The 21,770-nt window shown below is 40.4% G+C and overlaps 1 protein-coding gene across 2 annotated transcripts in view; it reads left to right on the top strand.

The window, feature by feature from the left end:
• MTUS2 (microtubule associated scaffold protein 2) overlaps window positions 1-21,770 on the top strand; it is a 1,534,604-nt gene that overhangs the window by 305,555 nt on the left and 1,207,279 nt on the right. For both annotated transcript variants that reach the window (XM_069202199.1, XM_069202200.1), the window contains exon 2: window positions 20,176-20,284. The gene's annotated coding sequence lies outside the window, so the exon portion shown is untranslated. The remainder of the gene's footprint in view (window positions 1-20,175; window positions 20,285-21,770) is intronic.

Genomic DNA, 21,770 nt, shown 5'->3' with positions numbered 1-21,770 from the left:
AGGATCTTATGCAAAGCAAAGAGTGCAAGTACATGGACACCGGAGCTAAAATCCATATTGTTTAAGTAAAATGGGTATGCAGCAAAATCTGTTTAGTGATGGTCTTTAAGTATATGAAGTCACCCTTCATATACCAACTAATGCCCTCATTAGGAGTGCTCTAAGAAATGGGTCAACTCATTACCAATACCTGGGGTACAGGTAGTTCACGGGGTGGGGAAAATCTGGTGTGTTACAAATTGACACGTTGAATAAGTAATTCTGAGTCTGGTTTCCCTAGTAGTTCCTCATTTTGGCCTGGACCTCCAGTGAAAACTCTGGGTGAAAGTAACCAACTCATAATTTCAATGGATTGAGTAACTCTGTTCCCGGCCCTTGTAGATCACATGTCCACTCTTAATGAAGACCTTAGTAATGAACAGGTGGATTATTATTATTTATTGTTGCTAATACATAGGCATGTTAGCCAGTGCTTTGTAGGACACTTTGGCCTCATTCTGAGTTGGTCAGATTTACTGGCTGGTTATTTTGTCCCTGGGAAAATCCAATAGCGCACCATGCGGTGTTACTGCCACATTCTGAGTTGAAGCGGTCAGAATGAGGCATAGCCTGAGAGGTCTACTTTTGTGCACCAAATCCAGACTTCTAACCTTTTTTCTCTTGCACATTGTTCAAGCTATTAACTGGCAAATTACACACAAATTACAGACAACTCATAATATGGGGGCAAAGGCCATTATATGCTTGAAATAGATCACAGGGAATGAGAACTCTGTTTATATTCTTTTTTTTTTTTTTAATAATAATTGAGTGCCACGTAATAAAACATTTTTTGAAATCTAGACCTAAAATGTGAGTTACCGTAAAGAAGGCACCCTTTGCAAGTATACATTTTTCGCCTACTTTGAATGTGTTATATTAATGTGTAGCCCATTAGAAATAATGAACATTTCTCTTTAAAGTATGTTACAGTTAAATTCATTCTGAATCTTAATTGACCCTGTGTATACGATTTTTAGGGTCCCGGTTCACAACATTTGTTTATGCTTAGGTGTGCTTTATTAATGGGGATTCAAGAACAAGCCACACTTGCTCATTGGAAAAATGTAAATTGGACCCTGAATGTTTGATTCAAACTTGTCATTCTTGTTAAGGTTTCATTTATTTTCTTTACATTTAGGTATACATTGTTGTATTCACTTTAAACATAATTTAAGATTTTATTTGTGCTTTCTTGATGACACTCTTAACTGGATAGACTACTAAAATTATTTTCCGTAAAATAGTTTTGGTCTATGCATCTGTTTCTTTTTCCAGTGATAAATTCAGCTACTTGGGACATGAATACAACTGACTCCGATATTTTTAATCCCTGGGAAGATCTGTTTGCACAAGCGTCAGATAATTATTCGGGTAATAACGTCCACAGCCTCTTCAAATATTTTTTTATTTATTCTTGCAATGATGGTCCGAAAACATTCCATGTTCAGTCCAATAATGTATCTCTAAAGACCAATTCATATGAGGAAGTGTGCGATCCGTTTATTCTTCATTGTTATGACATGCTTTTAGTCAGAATAGCGAGTGTTACAAAGAAGATACGTTACTACAGGAAGTAAAAATTAATGGACATTGGAGAAAGGAATTGTACAGCAGGTGTTTCGCTTAAGATATTATTATAGCTGATCCTTGATGAAGTCACGTTGAAGGGACTAAACGCCTTGGCTGGGCTGACAATTTGCATGTTACGTGCTATAAAAAAGAATGAAGAATAAACAGATTACATAATTCTTCACATGAATTCGTCTTTTTTTCGACACATTAATGGACTGATTGTGGAATGTGTTGTGTCTTGCAAAACAAAGCAAGCATTGGCAAACACAAAAGTTGTGGAGCCAGCCTCAAATGTATTTCCCTTACCAATGCCTGTTTGATTAATTTGTTAATATCTTAATCATTTTAATATGCATTAGTAATTTTTTTGCCTTTTAAAACCTCCTAAATTCAGATTAACAGTGAAATAGGTACTTAAACGTAGCATCTGATGACTCTAGTTGATTACATCAAAACGGTTCATACATAAAGTAGCCACTGAAGCAAAAATGCTTTAACAGTATCAAAGGCAATCATTTTGCTGCATGCGTTTTATGTATTAGTACAGAAAAAGTGTTATCCTACATAGGGAACTTTAAAAAAAAATGGATATTCATTTAAAAGAAACACATTAACCTTAACTCTGAAACCCTTTTCCTGTCCCTAAACATACTCATGCCCATTTTTAATCCTGACTCAAACAATAACACCCACGCCCTAACAATCATTTGGGTTTTACATTGACCCAATCCCCAAAAATCAGACATTTACATTTGGTAGTACGGGTTTCAGTCTTTTTCTTTTTCTAACTTACTTCTCTAACCTTATTTACTAACTATTCGAGGCTTTGAAGTACCTAGTAATCTATAAATCAATTTAAAAAGATGCACAACTGTGTACTTGTTGTACTTCTACCCAGTGGCAGCTAGTTTTATTTAAAAATAATGGGGCGGGTTGCAGCGTGGTGCTGAAAAGACTCACCCATGCCGCATGTCTCTCCTTCGAGTCCCAGGTGACAAGCTGGAACAGGAAGGGGGTTCACGACTTCTTATCGTGCCCACAACCAATCCTGGAGCTGCTCTTATACTGTTTTCAGCTTGAACGCTGCTCCAGGATTGGTTGGAGCAGGCTAACCCAGCATTCATTTTGAGGCTGGAGGCCAGGGATTGCTGTGTCTACAGTGCGCATGTTGGATAGACTGGCTGTAGACAGCCGGCCTGTCTGACATGCGCACTAGCAGCAGTCATCATGCTACTATTGCAGCCACACTCCCTTGCTCACACAAACACTGTTAACGGTGCAGGGCAGCACTGCAGCACACTGAATAATAAAATGGTAATGACCATTTTGTTATTCTGTGTGTTTACCTGCGGCGCTCACTGCAGGAGGAGCGATGCACCCATTAGGAGGAACCACCGCTGCTTCTACCACACTTGCTTTGGCAGATATTAATACTGTAGTGTTGGACCTGGCTTTTTGACAGGGTCATCCCCAAACTTTTTGCCTCCTTCCTCCTTTTTTCTGACCTGTTGTTGTTGGCTTTTGAACTCTGGGCACTTTACCACTGCTAACCAGTGCTTAAGTGCATATGCTCTCTGTGTAAATTATACTGTTGATTGGTTTATCCATGATTGGCTATTTAATTTACTTGTGAGACCCTAGTAGAGTGCACTATATGTGCCTAGGGCCTGTAGATTAAATGCTACTAGTGGGCCTGCAGCACTGGTTGTGCCACCCACTTCAGTAGCCCCTTAACCTTGTCTCAGGCCTGCCACTGCAAGGCCTGTGTGTGCAGTTTCACTGCCACTTCGACTTGGCATTTAAAAGTACCTGCCAAGCCTAAAACTCCCATTTTTCTACATATAAGTCACCCCTAATGTGTGCCCTAGGTAACCCCTAGATCAGGGTGCTGTGTGGGTAAAAGGCAGGACATGTACCTGTGTAGTTTATATGTCCTGGTAGTGTAAAGCTCCTAAATTTGTTTTTACACTACTGTGAGGCCTGCTCCCTTCATTGGCTAACATTGGGGCTGCCCTCATACATTGTTGAAGTGGCAGCTGCTGATCTGAAAGGAGCAGGAAGGTCATATTTAGTATGGTCAGAATGGTAATACAAAATCCTGCTGACTGGTGAAGTCGGATTTAATATTACTATTCTAGAAATGCCACTTTTAGAAAGTGAGCATTTCTTTGCACTTAAATCTTCCTGTGCCTTACAATCCACGTCTGGCTAGGTTTAGTTGACAGCTCCTTGTGCATTCACTCAGACACACCCCAAACACAGGGTACTCAGCCTCACTTGCATACATCTGCATTTTGAATGGGTCTTCCTGGGCTGGGAGGGTGGAGGGCCTGCTATCACACAAAGGACTGCCACACCCCCTACTGGGACCCTGGCAGACAGGATTGAACTGAAAGGGGACCTGGTGCATTTCTTAGCCACACAATTTAGTATAAAACAGGGCCTCTGCCCTACCTCATCAGACACTTGCTGGAGAAGAAACCTGAACCAGAACCTACATCCTGCCAAGAAGAACTGCCTGGCTGCTCAAAGGACTCACCTGTCTGCTTTCTAAAAAAGGACTGCTGCCTTGCTGTTGGCCTGCTGCCTTGCTGAACTCTTGTCTGGCTGTAAAAGTGCTCCCCAAGGGTTTGGATAGAGCTTGCCTCCTGTTCCCTGAAGTCTCAGGACCAAAAAGACTTCTCTTTTTCATTTGGACTCCTCGTGCACCGAAACATTCGACGCACAGCTTGCTCCGCAGTGAGAAATTCACTGCACGCTGATCCAGAAAGACGCCACTCAACGCGAAGCCTGCGGTGGGACCGGAACTTCGACGCACGGCCTCGCATGGACAACGCCGCCCGACTTCCAGAGAGGAAATCGACGCGACGCCTGCCATGAGAAAGAAAATTCCACGCACAGCCTCCCGGAACGACGCGCAGCCGGATAACAAGCCGAGGAATCCCCGCACAGACCCTGGGACATCTGGTAATCCCGCGATCCATAGAAGGAGACGGTCCGCGTGCCGGAAAACGACGCACATCTTCCCCGAGTGAAAAATAACGACGCAAGTCAGTGTGTGAAGGGGCGTATCCGACGCACACACCATTTTTCCACACATCTCCTCTTCTGCGGCCCTCTGCGGAGATTTTCCACTCCAAACCAGGTACTTTGTGCTTGAAAGAGACTTTGGTTACTTTTTAAAGACTTAAGACACTTCATATCACTTTTTAGTGATATCTTTACAAATTCATGTTGCATCTCCAGATAAATATTATATATTTTTCTAAACATTGTGTGGTGTATTTTTGTGGTGCTATATTATGTTATTGTATGATTTATTGCACAAATGCTTTACACATTGCCTTCTAAATTAAGCCTGACTGCTCGTGCCAAGCTACCAGAGGGTGGGCACAGGATAATTTGGATTGTGTGTGATTTACCCTGACTAGAGTGAGGGTTCTTGCTTGGACAGAGGGTAACCTGACTGCCAACCAAAAACCCCATTTTTAACATGTAGCATTTAACTCTGTCAGGGAGTCGCACATCGTTTTTAATACTACCTTGTGACTAAACACACGTAAATATTGGATTCTTTTAGTAATCTGTGATTGTTTTGAAGCATATATTTTAATATATATTTCAAGTGATCTGGATTTTTCCATATTGCCTCATAGAATACATTAATGATGGCTGCTTCTTGTAGTTTTGTAGCTCACCTGTGATCCTACCTATAATGAGATCAGTTTACTAGATAACAGCCCCTTTGACCTACCCTCCATTGAATTTCAATCAAAAATGCCTGCAACCGGGAATACCATCTTGCAGGATGCAGTAGCCTGAATATTTTATTAACTTATTTTGCTTTTTTCTTAATTGAAGGCATGACTTATAGGATTTAAATTATGCAGATACATGTATTTCTTCACCCAGTTGCGCTACACAGATCAAATATGTTGCTGTTGTTCAGTCATGTTGTATTTTTCAAGATGAAAGCAACCATCATGAGTCTGTGTGCGAACGGCAAAATGTGGAGTTTGTGTGGGAGTTATTTACAATGACTCCATACTCTTACTCACTAACTTTGTTCCCTCCCTGCCTATTCTTTGCTGTCGAATTTTAGTATTTTCTGTAGCCAAGTCACCCACACTAAATGGCACTGGTTAAGTGCTCCCAGCAGACAGCTTCAAGGCTTTAAAATCCTCTTGGCTGTCTCTACACAACGCATGACTTTCACTTATATGCATGTCACTTAGCCACGTGAGACACAGTTTCTAAATCAACAGTGTCCATCTGTCCATTGTTCACTTTAACTGGCATGTTTTGGTGTGCTGCGAGGCAAATGAATAGAGCCACTCCATGAATTTCTTCCAAAAGGCTTCCCCCCAACAAGACTCTCCCTTGTTGTTTTCATCCTCTTCTAAAGGGAACATGGAGTCAAGGTAAGCAAGCTGTTGGAAGAACTACAAGTTACTATAGTTTTATGTAAGGGATTTGAAGAAATATTCATATAATGCAACTAAGTGTGACTTTTTTAGATTTGTAGATATGGTTATATAATTACAATACATAGAATCAAGGCAAGTGACATGCCTAATTATTATTGTGGATAACCTTCCCATTATAATCAGTGTCCCTAAAATAGCAGTTAGTTACATTCTTTTATACAATCATATGAATAGTGGGATTTTATGTGTTTTAACAAGTAAATTATGTCAGCATCCACTATATTTCCATGATCTTAAAAATAATCTACCATTTTACGTCTTCGTATGTGCTAGATTCCACGTAGAAGACAAAGACCTCACCTATTGTGATTACAATGTTTTTGGAGACTGTGAGGAGTGATACTGGGAGTTAAATTGCTATTACTGTAGACGTTAGCTGCAAAATATATGTGATGCTGATACCGGTTCGTGGGAAATAGCTAAGCACCGATGCTTCATCAACATGGTGACAATAGCAGTTTTAGCCTCAGGGTGACTAACAATTACATTGCAGAACTTCCATCCATGTTCCTTGAAGGTGATACCATAAAGGGCTTGAGTCGTATGGGATACATATGGATGTCCTTTTCACAAATAATTCTCGTCTTTAAACAATGTACATGTCTCTAGTAACGGAATTAAATATGACCCCAATGTCCATGACTGATGCAGTATCAGGGAAGGAGTTGTGATTTGTGTATGTACACCCCCCTACCCATTCTGTGCGACTCAGACGTCTTGCACTAGTGCAATCCTCTTGTGAGACGGGAGGGATTTCCAGAGGCAGGCAGCGTCATGTTCTACCTCTCTTAGTGCAACACTGGGTGAGATTGCAAGCTAGTGCAGTGTCTTAAAAACTATTTCAACTGAAAGTTTTGTAAATTGAACGCCTGTAGGACGGAACATGCAGTGGCTGGAGAGGGGAGGTTGGCTGGGATAAATGCAGACTGAAATTGTGAAGGCTAGAGCCTCCTGTGAGACACATTCCTGGGTATGATTGGTGACCATCTCTCATTCATCTGGCAGTTGTGCTGTATAAATGAATTATTGGATCACTTTAAAATGTAGCCTTGAGTATTGCCTTGTAGATAGACACGGCTGGAGTCATGTATAAATATACACAATATTTACATATGTACATGCAGAGATATTCTGCATGGAGTTCTATAAAACATACAACCTCTGTAAAGTTGGCTGCGTATACTGAAGAAATAGTGGGGAGGGGGAAGGTCTGGCCCAGTGGCGTAACAAAGGCCCCCGCGGTGCGGGGGGCCCTCAGGGCACAGTAAAGTGTGCACGGGCGCCAGGCCTCTGACTGGGTTCAGGGGGAGGGGGCCCCCTCAAGGTACTTTGTAGCCCCCGGCCCCCCGCTCAAATTTCATTACGCCACTGGTGTGGACATTGCTCATACGGCCTACAAATGACTTGTCTTTTGTTTTTCATGGCACAGCAAATATTTACAGGGCTATCACGTTGTACATTTGAAGCAGGTTGATAACTTTGCTTAACTTAGACTGACCTTGTGTATATATATATTTATATTATTATCGCCGTCTTTCCCTGATGTGAGAAAAACAACCTGATTTTACTTATGGTTCAACACCTCAGTGATAGTAATTAAATAGATTAAAAAGTAAAGCTGGCTTGGGAACCCCTGGCGGTGCTTTTTAGTTACAGATCTTTGTGAAGCACACGCTAAACATAGCAGGCTATGAAGAAAACATTCCTTTACATATTCTGCATCCAGTTCAAGTATAAAATCAGATTTTATATATCGGCGCACTAGGTCGCCTGGATAGCTCTAGTTGGGAGCCACTTTACATTACAAAGCCTCGAGCCTTACTTGAATGACATAAAATTTAACCATTTCTGAAATTAACCTCAAGATGTGGACATCACTGCTCTGCTCAAGTGGTGATAAAGAGTCACTCGAAGTCTCACACACAAGCAAGCTGCAAACCTGGAAAGGTCACATAAACAAGCTGAAAACTTTGCAGCTGTACTACAGCCCTAATAACTGTCAAATCTATTACCCCCACCAATAATCCAACTAATGGGTTCGGCTTGGGCAGTGAAAGAGGAATTTCTTTCTAAAGCCTCGACATCTTCGATTAGTGTTTGGCATTCTTTATTATTAGCAAAGTGTGGGAAAGCCATTTCCAGATGACCACACAAGAGAACCAGAACACATCAAGGTGGAGTAAGGGCCTGGTCTCTGGGGAGCTGTTGGACGGTCACAGAAGTAGAAAAAATATGTGCACAAAAAAATGCCATCGCTCACAGAGACGGGAACCAATGGCAAAAGGGGGCTGACCCTTTGCCTCATGTTGTAGGCAGAGTGTAAAAAACAATTTAAGAAGTATTGGTTGAATACCACTGACCAATATCCCCTATGTATATATTATCTATGAAAAACAAAACAGTCATTGGTTTGTGTCTTAAAGTTAAAAGCAGACAATGCAAGCTAGACAAATCTTGGGGACTAGCAAAGCATCTACATTTTAAACACAATTGAACCCTCTCAAATTGGTATAAAGGCCTGTAGAACATACTGAAAAAATATAATCTTCAAAATAAATGATAATGTGCCATTCATTTTATATTTCTGTCTGATCCCATGAGAACACGATGGATGTTCCCTGACAGGGCAGTTTCTGTCTGGTAAGCAGTTCCTTAATATATTCATTTTCTTTTACTTCGCATGATTTATTGTTATAATGAATTAACTACACCCAATTACTCGTGAGTCTGGTATAATTCGACCATGGAATGTTTCAAAGAGAAAATAAAGCAATTGACCTTTTGTGGCACAGCGCCTAAGGGAACTTAATAAGTTGCAGCCAGGCACTAACTACTAGTCTTCCTGTATTATGTCATTGTTCATGTATTTTTAGAACTATTGAGAATTAGAACTGGAGAAACAGCGCAATTCAGAAATGTGTTAAATGTATTAAAAAAATTACTGGCATTTTCAAATAGCTTTTCAATAAAAGGCCAAATGCAGGGCCTTTAAGTTCTATTTAGACAAATCAAAAGCTTTGCATTTGCCTCGATAACTCGTCCACGCACCTACCCAAAATTACATTGAATGACATAGTTGGTTTGGCTGCAGTTGCCTGAGGCATTAACATCAAAGGAATGGTAAAATATCCGAATCCAAGCAAGAATCCGTAAATATATACTGCCTGGCAATGTAAAATGCACAATTCACAAAAATAAATATAGACATGTATATGATTGCACTCTGTTGCTTTAATTGAAGGGTAAGCAACATTAATCCATATCCATTGATATATATATATATAAATATATATATCTCCAAGGACTCCTGCCCCAGTACACAACCTTCACCTCTGGGTGAATCCCAAAAAACGGCACAATCCGGTACACAAACTTGCTGTTAAAAGGGTTTTCTTTATTATATATATATATGTGTGTGTTTGTGTGTGTGTGTTTTCGTACTCCATATATTCACATTGTTGCCTCAGTGGCATAAGTTTATATTTGCATATATTTAGTGGCCATCAACTTCTTAATGATCATTCTCAAAAACTTCCTAGATATCATACCCCAGTGCATTACCCTTGTGTCATCATAATACACCCTTCCCTAAAAAGGATCATCCACTTACAATGTCTGTTCATTCTTTTTCCATCCCAGATAAGAAATCAACCTTTGTGTCTGCTCCACATCGTTGCATATTTACTAAACCTTTCACTGTTTGTGATCCTGACCACCTGCTCCTCCCACCAGTCAATAAATAGATTTCATAACTGGGAGGTGAAGCAGGTGCTTATTGCAGTCTCAAATATCTGTCTGAAATTTTCATTTACAAATAAAAAGATCTTTTTTTACTATTTCCATCAACATATTGTTATGAATATATAGATACAAATGCCTTCTTGCGATCAGACCAAATTCATGCTCTGTACACACACATAAAGATGTTGTTGTGTAGCCATTTTAGTCATAGCTCCGTTCACGTTAGTTTAATACACTAGGCCGCTGTGCACCTTGACCTAGATATGTTGTATTCGGCTTTGCATTGTTATTTTTACAATAACCAGTTTTACGGTCTTGTTTTAATTTCTTCTATCGAACTGTTTTGCTTAGTTCAGCATTGTGATCTCAAACAACGCATTCTTGATCACGCTGTGCTTTAGTCAAGGCTACAGTCTGGTACATTGCTGGTAAACATGGTAGAAGTTTAGTCTCCAACATTCGTAGAAAATACACATCCTTACGTAGGGACATTTTCTTAGAACATCAGCTGTGTGATTATAAAAACACTTCTTAATCCCATTACACATCAAGAGGGAGATTCCAGCCAGGGAACCACAACTGTATGCTGAATGCTTTGCTGCAGATGCTGACGCAGATCACAGGCCTTTGCTCAGGTGCGAGGGTTGATGTCCTCCTGGGGGAACCTGAAAGGCAGGCTTAGAGCTTAACATGCCTTGCTCAAAATATGATTTAGATAGGAAATAGTCCATCGATTCTAGTGGCAATATGATAGCATTATTCTTATGCTTCACTCTCATCGTCACCATTTTAATATTGTTGTGTTGTGTCGTTCTGTTTATTGCAGCTCACTCTTTGCTATCTAAAATGCAGTTGTTTTATTAAACCAATCTTTAAAACTTATACTGCTCTTATTGTCATTTATATATGAGACCGAATTGTGAATGAGAGAACCGGTTGTGACCTGAGTGACCACGACTTCCCTGAGAAGTATGATATGTCATGCGCTCGGCTGCTCAATCATCTCTACCTTCTGGGAGTGAGGAGGCACTGCTAGTTATACGGAGCAAAGCCCGGATTTGGAGCGACAGGTGTCACCCGCAGTGGGTCAGACTCAGTCTCCCCACACTGTGGATGACCCTGCTGCTCAAAATCCAGTAGTCTCATTAGAATAATGAGAGCCTACGCAACAATGTAACATCTAATCTAGTCACTAAAATGCTTGGTTCCCAGAGGATCTCTAACTTTTTGAGAACATGTGTGCTATTATGATAGTATGATGGGAAACTGGTGTATCTTCCAAATGGCTAACTATTGATGCATCTGTTGTTCTCCCTGGTGGTTTAGATGGTTGTGCACCTTTTGTAGAAGGAAAAGACAGAGATAATATTTTTTCCCCTTTCCTTCCATTCCCACATTAAATCATAGTAGGTGTGTGGGTCTTTCTATATTCTCACTGAGGAATATACTCAGAGCAGCCAGAGTTCCCCACAGTGGCGGCTGGTGACCTCTAAAAGTAGTGGGGCATAATCCTTGGTTCGAATTCCAATTAGCTTTTTCTTGAAGGGTTCTCTCACACTTTAAGTTTAGTGTCTCACTTTGACTCACTCAGTCTCATTCTGTCTCACTAATTCACACAGTCTCACTCACTTTACTCTGACCCATTCTGTCCCACTCATTCTCACTCATTCCGAATTACTCCGTCTTACTATGTCTCACACAAAATAACACTCACTGTCATTCTCCCTCTCTCACTCACTCACATTCATTCTCACACTTACTGTCACTCATTCTCACTCGCTCCTTCACTAACTCTCTCTCACTTTAACTAATACACATAGTCACACAGACATGCTCACAGTGCTGGAATGGCCCAGTTACGTTCATGCACCTGTGTCAGCAATCAAACAATGTCACTAGCTGCCTCAGTTTTTTGCTGGACCTGAAGTGGGTCTGCATTTTATTTTTATTATACCAAAGAGTGAATAATTATTCACTCTTGGTACAATACAAAATGGGCCACAATAGTGTAGCTGTGGAGCCCATAAAGGACAGCTGCCACTAGTCTAGGGACACCTGTCCATCATAGCTATTCATCCACTCAGTCATCCATCCTTTCACTTATCCACCCCCAATTTCATTCATCCATTCTTTGAATCATCCTTCCATCCTTTCATTCATTCATGCACCACTTTGCCCCAGCTCCATCCTTTCACTTTATCCATCCATCATCCTCCCTTTGGCTCATCCATCTATCCACCCTTTCACTATGCCACCCATTCTTATACCCATCTATCCACCCTTTGTCCTATCCATCTCTCCATCTACTCCTTCTCTTAGCTATCCATCCTTTCACTCACTCACCCATGTATCCATCTATTCATCCATCCTTCACCATTTCACTCATCCATCCTTTCATCCAGACCTCTATCTAACCTGCCTTTCACTCTCTATGCATTGTTTTACTCATCCATCTTTACATGCATCCTTACACTCCTTCATCTGTTAGCTCATCCAGCCATACTTGCGCTCCATCTATCCATTCATCCATCCATTTACATTTCCACCTATCCATCCTTTCACTCACTCTTCCATTCATCCTTTCTCTCATCATCCATCGTTTCATCCTTTCACTCCTCCATCCACATTTCCTTTCACCCCTATACCCTCTCTCCCTGTCTCTGATAAACCCTCTCGCCCTTTCACGCTTCCATTATTCAATTTATCCATTCATTCATCCTTCCACCATTTCATCCATCCATATGTCCACCCATCTTTCCTTTCACTCACCCTCCCAAGTTAATTATGAGCCTTTGTCTGTCAGCTGCAGTGAGAAGAGGCACATCAAGATCCCCAGCCCGCTGTAGCTGTTAAAGCAGGGAGCGGAGTGGAGTGAGGTGGGGTGGGGTGAGGGGTTGACGATGTCCCTCAAGCAGAAGCTTAACTGCACACTTAGCTCTTAGTCTAATAGTGCAATTGTTGTGGGCAGCTGGTTCCTTCCCTCTCCTGGGCCTCTATGGAGTTGACATAAGAAGCACTGTGTGTGCTCAGCTCCATAATGTTTTTTTCAAAGTGAAACCAAATACAAGGAGCGCAGGGCCTCCTCCAGCTGGCACCTCTGTGGTGATTGTTGCCAACCACTCCCTCCTTGTCCTCATCGGCCTGTCCCACCCGCAATCATTAATTGCATGGAACCTTGCTAACTCCTCCCAGGGCCATTGTTTAAGTGCCCCAAAAGCAACCGGATCCTTGGCATTCTAATTCAGTACTCCCTCTCCTGTGGTGTCACTGCTGTAGCTTGTGCCTGCAGGTCGAAGAAAGCCTTACCTGGGTGACACTTGCGCAGTAGGACATCTGCAAAGTTCAGGAGAGTTTACCCAAGAAATTCAGCACACTGTCTCAGAGCAGTGATTGATTTGTGTCTTTGTGTGTCTGTGTTTATTTTCCTTGTTGTTGCCTGTCTCCCAGGATGGCAGGACACAGACTCTTGTGCCCATGAACACCAGTGGCCCCTGGTTCCTCCCTGCTGTAATGTTTCCTCAATATATTTTTCAATGCCCTAAAGGATAACATTGCTAACCTTATCTGAGTCTCATTACATTGTTAGAATCTTCTCCACATGTAGAAAAACTGTGCATTTGCACAGAAGACTTAATTCCCTCTCTGCAGAATTCTACACTATGTAGAAATGTGTACTGTGGGAATAGGAGCCCTTAGATACCTGCAGCTTTCCAGATGTCCTGCTGGGAAGCTGAGTGAATAGGAACACAATTTCCACCCAAATTTTATGTTTGTTTTCATGAATAGGCCTCAGAATGTTTTATCATGTCTGAGAACCTTGTTGTATTAGAGAAACAAAAAAAGTATCCCAGGAAGGACATGAACAATGCAGCTGGTTTTCAAGTTGTGGTGACCGAGATTCACCAGCAAGTCAGAACATTAGCCAGTAAAAGGTGTTCACTAAGACAAAGATGAAGTGTGCTTACCTCTGGTGTGGGTTAAGTCAACACTAGGGTGGTCATTACGACCCTGGCGGTTTCCAGACCGGCAAGGATGCGTTGGTGGTCTGACCACTGCTAAAACTGTGGTCCAACCGCTTTGACGGCTGTCAGACTGCCACATTATGACTGTGGTGGTTGGGCCCCCAGCCTCGCCAGTTTCCCTTATGCATGGTATGTTTTTAAGGATGCTCTAGCAGTTCCAATTATGTGTATATCTGGCATAAATATATTGAGGCTAGGAATGCAGCCATGGTGGGTCATTTGGTTAACGGTACAGGATTTGGGATGGATTTTGTCATGTAAGAGGGAGAGATTTGCATAGATGAGTTAGTAGACATCTTCTACGTAAACTTTGTGATAGTGTCTTCCTGCATAATAGGGTAGTGTTTGGTTTATTAGACCTTTGCAGTGAGTCGCAGGTGCATTGTAGAGCCTGGTATACTGAAGATAATGATTTATTTTTGGGAGGAGAAAGAGACGACTATGGCCTTTATTAATATTTTAAGATTACATTCTGATCCCTGTACAAACACACTTTGGCACAGAAAATGGTTTCACAAGTTGTGTGACGATTATCACACCCTCGTTTTTCCTTTACAGATTTTGACAGGCCAAATCTGCAGAAATATGTTGGGGAGGGGAAACTCGAGAAAAAGACAGAACATCCAAATTTGATGTGCTAAATGCCGATTGTGCATGCTATGCCTCATTTCCAATTCAAAACTCGGAATAGGAGATATTTATCACACATAAATACCTCACTCCAAGATAATGGTATTTAACAGGTAAGGTACTCCACCCTATTCCTCACGACTTGTAATGAGGGCCCATGACTTGGCCACTGACTTGTTTGAGTCTAAATCAAGACAACTATGGAGGAAGATGAGAACAAACACTAAGGAGGGAGAAGTGTTGGTTAATTTGGGTTCGGTGGATCCAGAGAGGAGCATGTCATTTTGAAACTCTGGAGTCTATTCACAAAAGTAAATTTACATATGTGGAGTTACTCGTCTGTAAATATGTTACTGTACCTAGTAGTAACTTTACACATATTTTCTATTCAGCATTTCAGAGTGTAAATTTACCACTAGGTCTTCACGCCCTCAAAACTGGCAATGGAGCCTGCTACAAGAGGATTTATGAGTGCACACTTACCACTGGTAACTTTTCACATGTATGTGGATGTCTTCGTCACCAGGGCAAAGATTTCTGTAAGACAGAGTATTACAAAAAATAATAAAGTTTAATAATTAAATTAAAAAAGTGAAAAAAAACGTAAATTAGCTTAAAAAAATTATTAATCTAGAACGAAAAATTAAACATTACACCACATTAACTCATGATAGGACATGTTTAATACATACTAAATACATAAAATATATTCATTTAACTTATAATTGTTAGTTTTAAAATATTGCTTGAAAATCCACCCTCACTATCAATTTTGTGTATAATTATTAGTAGTACATTTTATGACATTTTCTTTTTTAATTCATTTTAATTTCCTATTAAAAGTTAAATTTCGTTATTTTTAAAAACAAACGTAATTACAAATTAATTCAATTAAACATAATTTTGAAATAGGTATGATTTTTAATACTTAATATTTTAATAACCATATGTATATACATTTTTAAATTGTAATTTAAAAATTAGAAATAATTTATTTTATTTAACATTATTTCCTATGGGGTGTTTACAAGCCACTGGGCCAATTATTTTCTATGGGAGTGTTCAAGTACCTTTGAGTGTGTGAGTGGTTACATGAACCAATAGTCTGATACGCTGCTAGTGCCGAATGAAGTACTTTCTGACACATTGAAAGGCCTGTCCCGCATTTATTCACACTGCAGTGTTTAATGAGATGTATTTAAAGATTGCTTTTGAAGAGATTGACTCTTTGAATTTGATGATTTGTCTATGGCAATAAGAATAGCCCTGAAGAAGTCAATTAAAATTTGAACTGTGAAGACACATGTGTTGGCTAGAATCAAGAAACTGGAAATTACCTAATGGCAATAAAAAATTCAGAAGATGTATACTACTGTGAATGTTTGCTAACTTGTACTCTGAGCTGGAGCGCTCATGAACATCCTGATAATTCTTTAGTCTTGGTCCGACCTGAGGAACTCTGGTGGCAACCCCTCTCCCCTGAAGAACCCGTTCAACACATTGTACTCTGTGATATATCTCTGATAAGATAATTTTCACTTTGTATTTTTTTGTGACCCGTTGAACCACCCAATCACCAGTCTGTATATCTGAGTGGTACTGGACGTACTCCAAAGCTGCGCTGGAGTACATTTACAACTGTTTTGGATTCTTTATGGCTGTAGTCATTTTAGAAGTACAGTTTTTGAATAGCAATTGGTTAACTCTTTTGTAGGTGCATGTTTGTATTTGCAAATCCCTCTCTAAACACCTCGTTACACCTACCCAAGCCCTTCCTTACCCTTCCCTAACCCCCTCCAATTTAGGTGTAAGATTTCCCCATTTTCTAGCCACTCACCTATGCCCCCCCCCCCCTCACCTTTACTACAAAAATGTATATCTACGTTTGTGGAGACTTCCAGAACCGAGACTAAGACCTCTGCATAGAAATAAAAGGTGATTGAAAGGCCTACAGAAGTAGGTTTGTGAAAAGCATTTTGTAGTATGGGTGGTATTCTTGTAGTACTGCTAACATAATGCAATGTGCAGATAACGAGTAGGCCGCTCTATCGGATACCTTGCACAGCAAGAAATGGCTTACATTGCATTTTATAAATAGGCTTCGGAATCCACACTGAGAACATGCTCTTGTGGTTCATCTTCTTTTCATTATAGGCAGACTATCAGGATAAGCACAGAATAGGTATAATCTTGGGAATCGAGACACTGTGTTTGAGAAGCTAGACTTCTCTACAACTAATAACCTTCAAATGTACTTCCTGTGTTACCTTCTCTTTGAGGGACTGCGTTCCACTTGGCTGCACCTAAATGAAATTTACAGCACCAGATTTCACATCATATTTCACAGAATCAGTGTATTTGTAAATTTTATTTACAAATAAAGAAAATCTATTAATATGCTTTATTTGTCATATTCATAACTTCAATGGCAATATCAGAAGTATAGGTGTACTGGGAGTTGCCTGGGAGGGGAGGGGGCATGTAAATTAGCAGTCAACACGCACAGACCCTTTTCATGTTTACTGTATTCCCTACCAATTTACAGGTAGTTTCCCACTTAGGACACAAAGGCAAAACTGCTGCTGTGATAGTTAGGATTAAATGACTTTTCAAGTTGTGGAAAGGGGAGGGAACATCCATAACTTTTAATGGAGAGTAGTAACGTGTGCTCCACATTTTCCACCTGGAGGAGAATGCATATGAGGAAAGTTTGCTTTTTGGACTACTGGAAATCTATAACTGTGCTGGAATTACAGAAACTACTCCTGGGATATTTTGTGAACCCCATAAATATCTAACATCAACTGCAAAGGTAAGAGTAATCTCTCTAAGATAGATTTTAGAGTTGACAAACGTCCTTTGGGAGTAAGGTCTCTTATATTTACTCCTATTTTTAGGTGCAATTTCTGGGTCCCTTGCCATATTATTTGACTTAATTGTCTTAATCTGTTGTTCATATTTCTTATACCTCACTAATTAGAAATCGTTAACCTTTTCATTTGCAATGGTAGTTGAAATACATTTTAACGAATAAATTAATACATAGACCATGTAGGCAACGGCATTGATATATTGTTTGGCCCTTTCAACTCTTAAAATAGAGAAGGCCAAATATTTCACAATGTGCTCCACTGCAGGAATTAACTCTAAAACACACACGTCTCCTTCCAGAAACAAATTACACTAAACAAATTAAACTCTGCAGTTTACTCAACCATGCTTTTAGCGAAGAATACAATAAAAATTGCATCAATTCAGTCAAGCGTGTTTTTCATTGGCCTGAAAATCAAACAAATCGAATGCTATCAAAGGCAAGTTTTCAAGCTGTGTGAGTCTTTCTTATCTTGATGCTTTAGTTTCAGTTTCCCTGTCCGTGGGTGGATGCAATGCATTTGCACATGCCACCCCTAATAAAACAAGCATTTGCAATACAATAAGTCTTGCATTTGCTTGAGTTAGACCTATTGGCGTTGTAAATTCATAACTGGACTTTTCTTGCCACATAAATTGGTCAACCCTGCCTAATAATTTGTGTTTTTTCCTGCCACATAATTCCAGTGGCCCTGCATTTCCTTTTACCTTCTTCCTCTAGCTGCAGCCAAAAATGAAAATGTTGCCATTTAGCATCCTAGTTTAAATCTGCCATGCTAATTCCAATAGAATACCACTTCAGAGTTGCTGGCTGGCTAACACAATTTCCAAAAACAAAGACGCAAGACAGCCACTGAGGAGTAACGAGAGAAATAAACTTGAAGGGTCGCCCAAAAATATCAAGAGCGTTCAAACAATCATAGTGTAATAAGGATGTTAAGTTAGCCTGAACCATGGTCATAATTGCAATAAGGAGAGATTCATAAAAAATATCCAATTATCATGTATACCCAATAAAGACCTCTATCAGAAATAAACTTTTGGCATTAGACTGTAATGCTCAGACCAGCCCCCTGAGGAACTCCAAAATGAAAATAGCATTTGTAAGAAACATGGTCATGTAACCACGTAATTAGCTCCTAGATGGCATAACAAGAGAAAACATATCAGAAAGTAATGCACTGTAACTATATATTTAGCCAATAGCACATTACCCATTTTTAGGGCTTGCAGGCCTGCTACAATGAAACTACAAACAAGGCCTTTAAAACACAGACTACTCCCGGCTGTTAAACAAAAGTTACAACCATGAGAGCGCTTCGAAAGACAATGAATGGTAGGAGGGGTTATTATTTTGGGGTCCCCATTAACCTAGTGTAGGGACCCAGCGATGATGTAGACAGAAAGAGCACATTGTTGTGAACGTTTTGAAGGTGGTTCCCATTGTCCTAGGGCCACCACAGCCTAAATTATGAGCAAAAATATTTTGTAAAAGTAATGACCTGAAAAGCATTATGGGGTGAGATTCCATGCCTGTGAATATATTGTAATATGTTAACAGTAATGCACAGAACAGCCCCTAGAGGACACCACAATAAAAATAGCACTTGTATGAAACATGGTCATGTAACCATATAAGGGTATAATCACATGAAAAGAGAATGGCAGAAAATAATGTAGTGTGGCCATATATTTAGCCCCTAGACAGTGTAGTGCATCACACATTTTGAAGGTTACCAGGCCTACTGCAACAATATAACAAACAAGGCTCTTAAAACAAAATTACTGCCAGGTGCAAAACAAAAGTTCTAGCCATGAAAGAACTTGAAAAGACACTGAATGGTGGGATGTGATATAATTTTGGGGCCCTCACTAACTTAGTGTGGGGACCCAGAGATGATGTAGACAGAGCACGTCGTGGAGCATGTTTGGAAGGTGGTCCCCACCCATTGTCCTTGGACCACCACAAGCTGAGTTATGCGAATTTTTTTTTTTTAAGTAATGGCCTGCAAAGCATTATGGGACGAGTTTCCAGAGTCCAGTGAACGTTGTAGTATCGGCTCTCCCACTGTGTCAGGAGAGCTGCTTTGAGGATTTCTGTGTTTGTTACGTAAATCATTTATCAATTACAAGTGTTTTTGTGAAAGTTATGTAGCGTGAAGGGGAGAGCCAAAAGAAATGACTTTGATTAGGTAACAGTGTGAACAATGTGACCAGTACTTCAATACCACAATGGTTTTCGCGCTGTTCTACGTTGTTTGCACCATGGCTGCGATGGAGCACGAAGGGGAGAGAGAAAAGAAAGAAATTGTTTACCCACACTGAAGTATATCGGCAATCATGCAATGTAATCCATCTAACAGGGTCAGTCTGCAAGGTGGTAACAATCAACCCAAGACCGGACAAACTTAAAGCATTTACTAAAGACATCAAGGTATTTTTAAAAGGCAAGCCCATAAACAAGTGAAAGTGATGGGCGTGAGATGGGTGTGGTTACAAGCCCACAGAATACTTACAACAGGTCAAAGTGCTTGACCTAATAACCAAGGAACATATAGACAAATAATGTCCTGAAAAATTTCAGAACCCTGCTGTCTCTGGTCCCCTCATATGGACATGACATCATTACTAAACAAAATGAAGCCCCACTGTCTACATCAACAGTCTTTCCACCTCAAATGGGGAAAAAATCTTCAGCAATGTAAAACCTGTATTGTTCTAATTCCACATATCTCTCACAAACTCATTGACTTATACCATCTTTGAAAATTTGTGAGTTATTTATGTCTTTCTTTCTTTCTTTTATGCAGGCACTTTAGAGCTGGAAACTCACAAAAAGAACAGTGGAGTAACACACAGTATGAACAGAAATTACATAACATCATTAACAAGTAGAAGGGAAGATTACGTCAGACAGAGGTGAGTTCACCCCAGAAAGGGTGTGTTTTGAGTGGGGTGGATAAGCGTGAAATGTATTACCAGATAGAGTTCCAAATTCTAGGTGCAGTGAATTTTTTTTATTTTTTTTAGAGTCTTATTTTTCTAAACTCAGGCCGTGTTCAGTTTGGTGTTCAGGATAACATCAGTGGCGTAAGAAAACTTAAGAGAGCCCGCCTGCAAAAAACATGGAGGGAGCTGCCCCGCTCTGAACTAGTCAAAAGCTCTCAGGCCAGGGACCAGCTGCCCGTGCACGGTGGGAGCCCCCTGTACCGCCAGAGCGGTGCAGGGCTATTGCTGCATCACTAAATCACATACTGACCATAGTTTTTCTTGCTTTAAATAGTTGTGTGCATGGATGTGTGAGTGCGTTGGGGAGAGGTTACACATGCCTTTAGTTGGTAGTTAGTCATTATTTGTATAGTAAAAGACAAAGGGCCTGATTACGACCTTGGCGAATGGGCTACTCAGTCACAAAATGATAGATATCCCGCCCACCAATTTACAAGTTCCATAGGATATAATGGAACTTGCAATACGGCGGACGAGTATCCCATCCGCTAAGGTTGTAATCAGGCCCAAAGTGAAATACTGAATGAGATTTATATTCTGCATTATGGAAGAATCTATCGAAATGTTGAGCTTTTGTTGACCTAAAGATTTAATAAATCAAGAAATGTATATTTTAATATTTGTGTCAGAACGTCCGTGCCCACCACGTTAGCATTTAAGAAAACGATTTGCTGGGTAGAGGTTATTGTTCTTAATAGTGGGATTACTACTAAAACCGTAACACGGCAAGGAGAAGCGCTGCCTATTTGTCCTACCCCATTGCCATTGTCCCCTTCCACTAGCTGAGGGTATAGCTTATCAATGAAAGGCACTTAATTAGGGACAAGTACAATACGAATATGGGTATGTGGGTAGTACTGGGCCCAAAGTGCAGATGTGCATGATGGGTGGATGGTGTAGATAATGTTTTCAGAGCACAAGGTGGTTTACTAGAGTCACAGGAGTACAAACTAAACACCATGCAAGGACATACACCAGAGACTACAGAAATTGTGTTTAATCACAAAATGCAGGGTGATATAAAGCTAGGCTCACTTAGAGTCCTTTCATGGAATGTAAATAATGTAAATGGTATGAGGATAAAATCAAACAAGGAGTAATGTTCAGTATGGTTTACAGACACAGACCAGATTTGGTATTACTGCAGATAATGTTAGCCCATGCAATAAAAATTGGAGGGTTATCCCTTCCTCTCTGTACCCTAAATCCTACCATTGGTGGATTGTGAGACCCTAAAATCGCTTAGATTTTTTGTTAGGATTCTCACCCACAGGTATCACCTGTGGCAGGAAACACACTTAGGAGTAGCAAATAATCACATATTGAACAGGAGGCACTGCACACGCAAAGTGCATGTAGGTTTTAGAACTGGTTTGATGGGAGTCACCATATGCTC

Source organism: Pleurodeles waltl, chromosome 8 (assembly GCF_031143425.1).
Source record: "Pleurodeles waltl isolate 20211129_DDA chromosome 8, aPleWal1.hap1.20221129, whole genome shotgun sequence".
Taxonomy (NCBI): domain Eukaryota; kingdom Metazoa; phylum Chordata; class Amphibia; order Caudata; family Salamandridae; genus Pleurodeles; species Pleurodeles waltl.
This window is presented reverse-complemented; position numbering and strand designations above follow the sequence as displayed.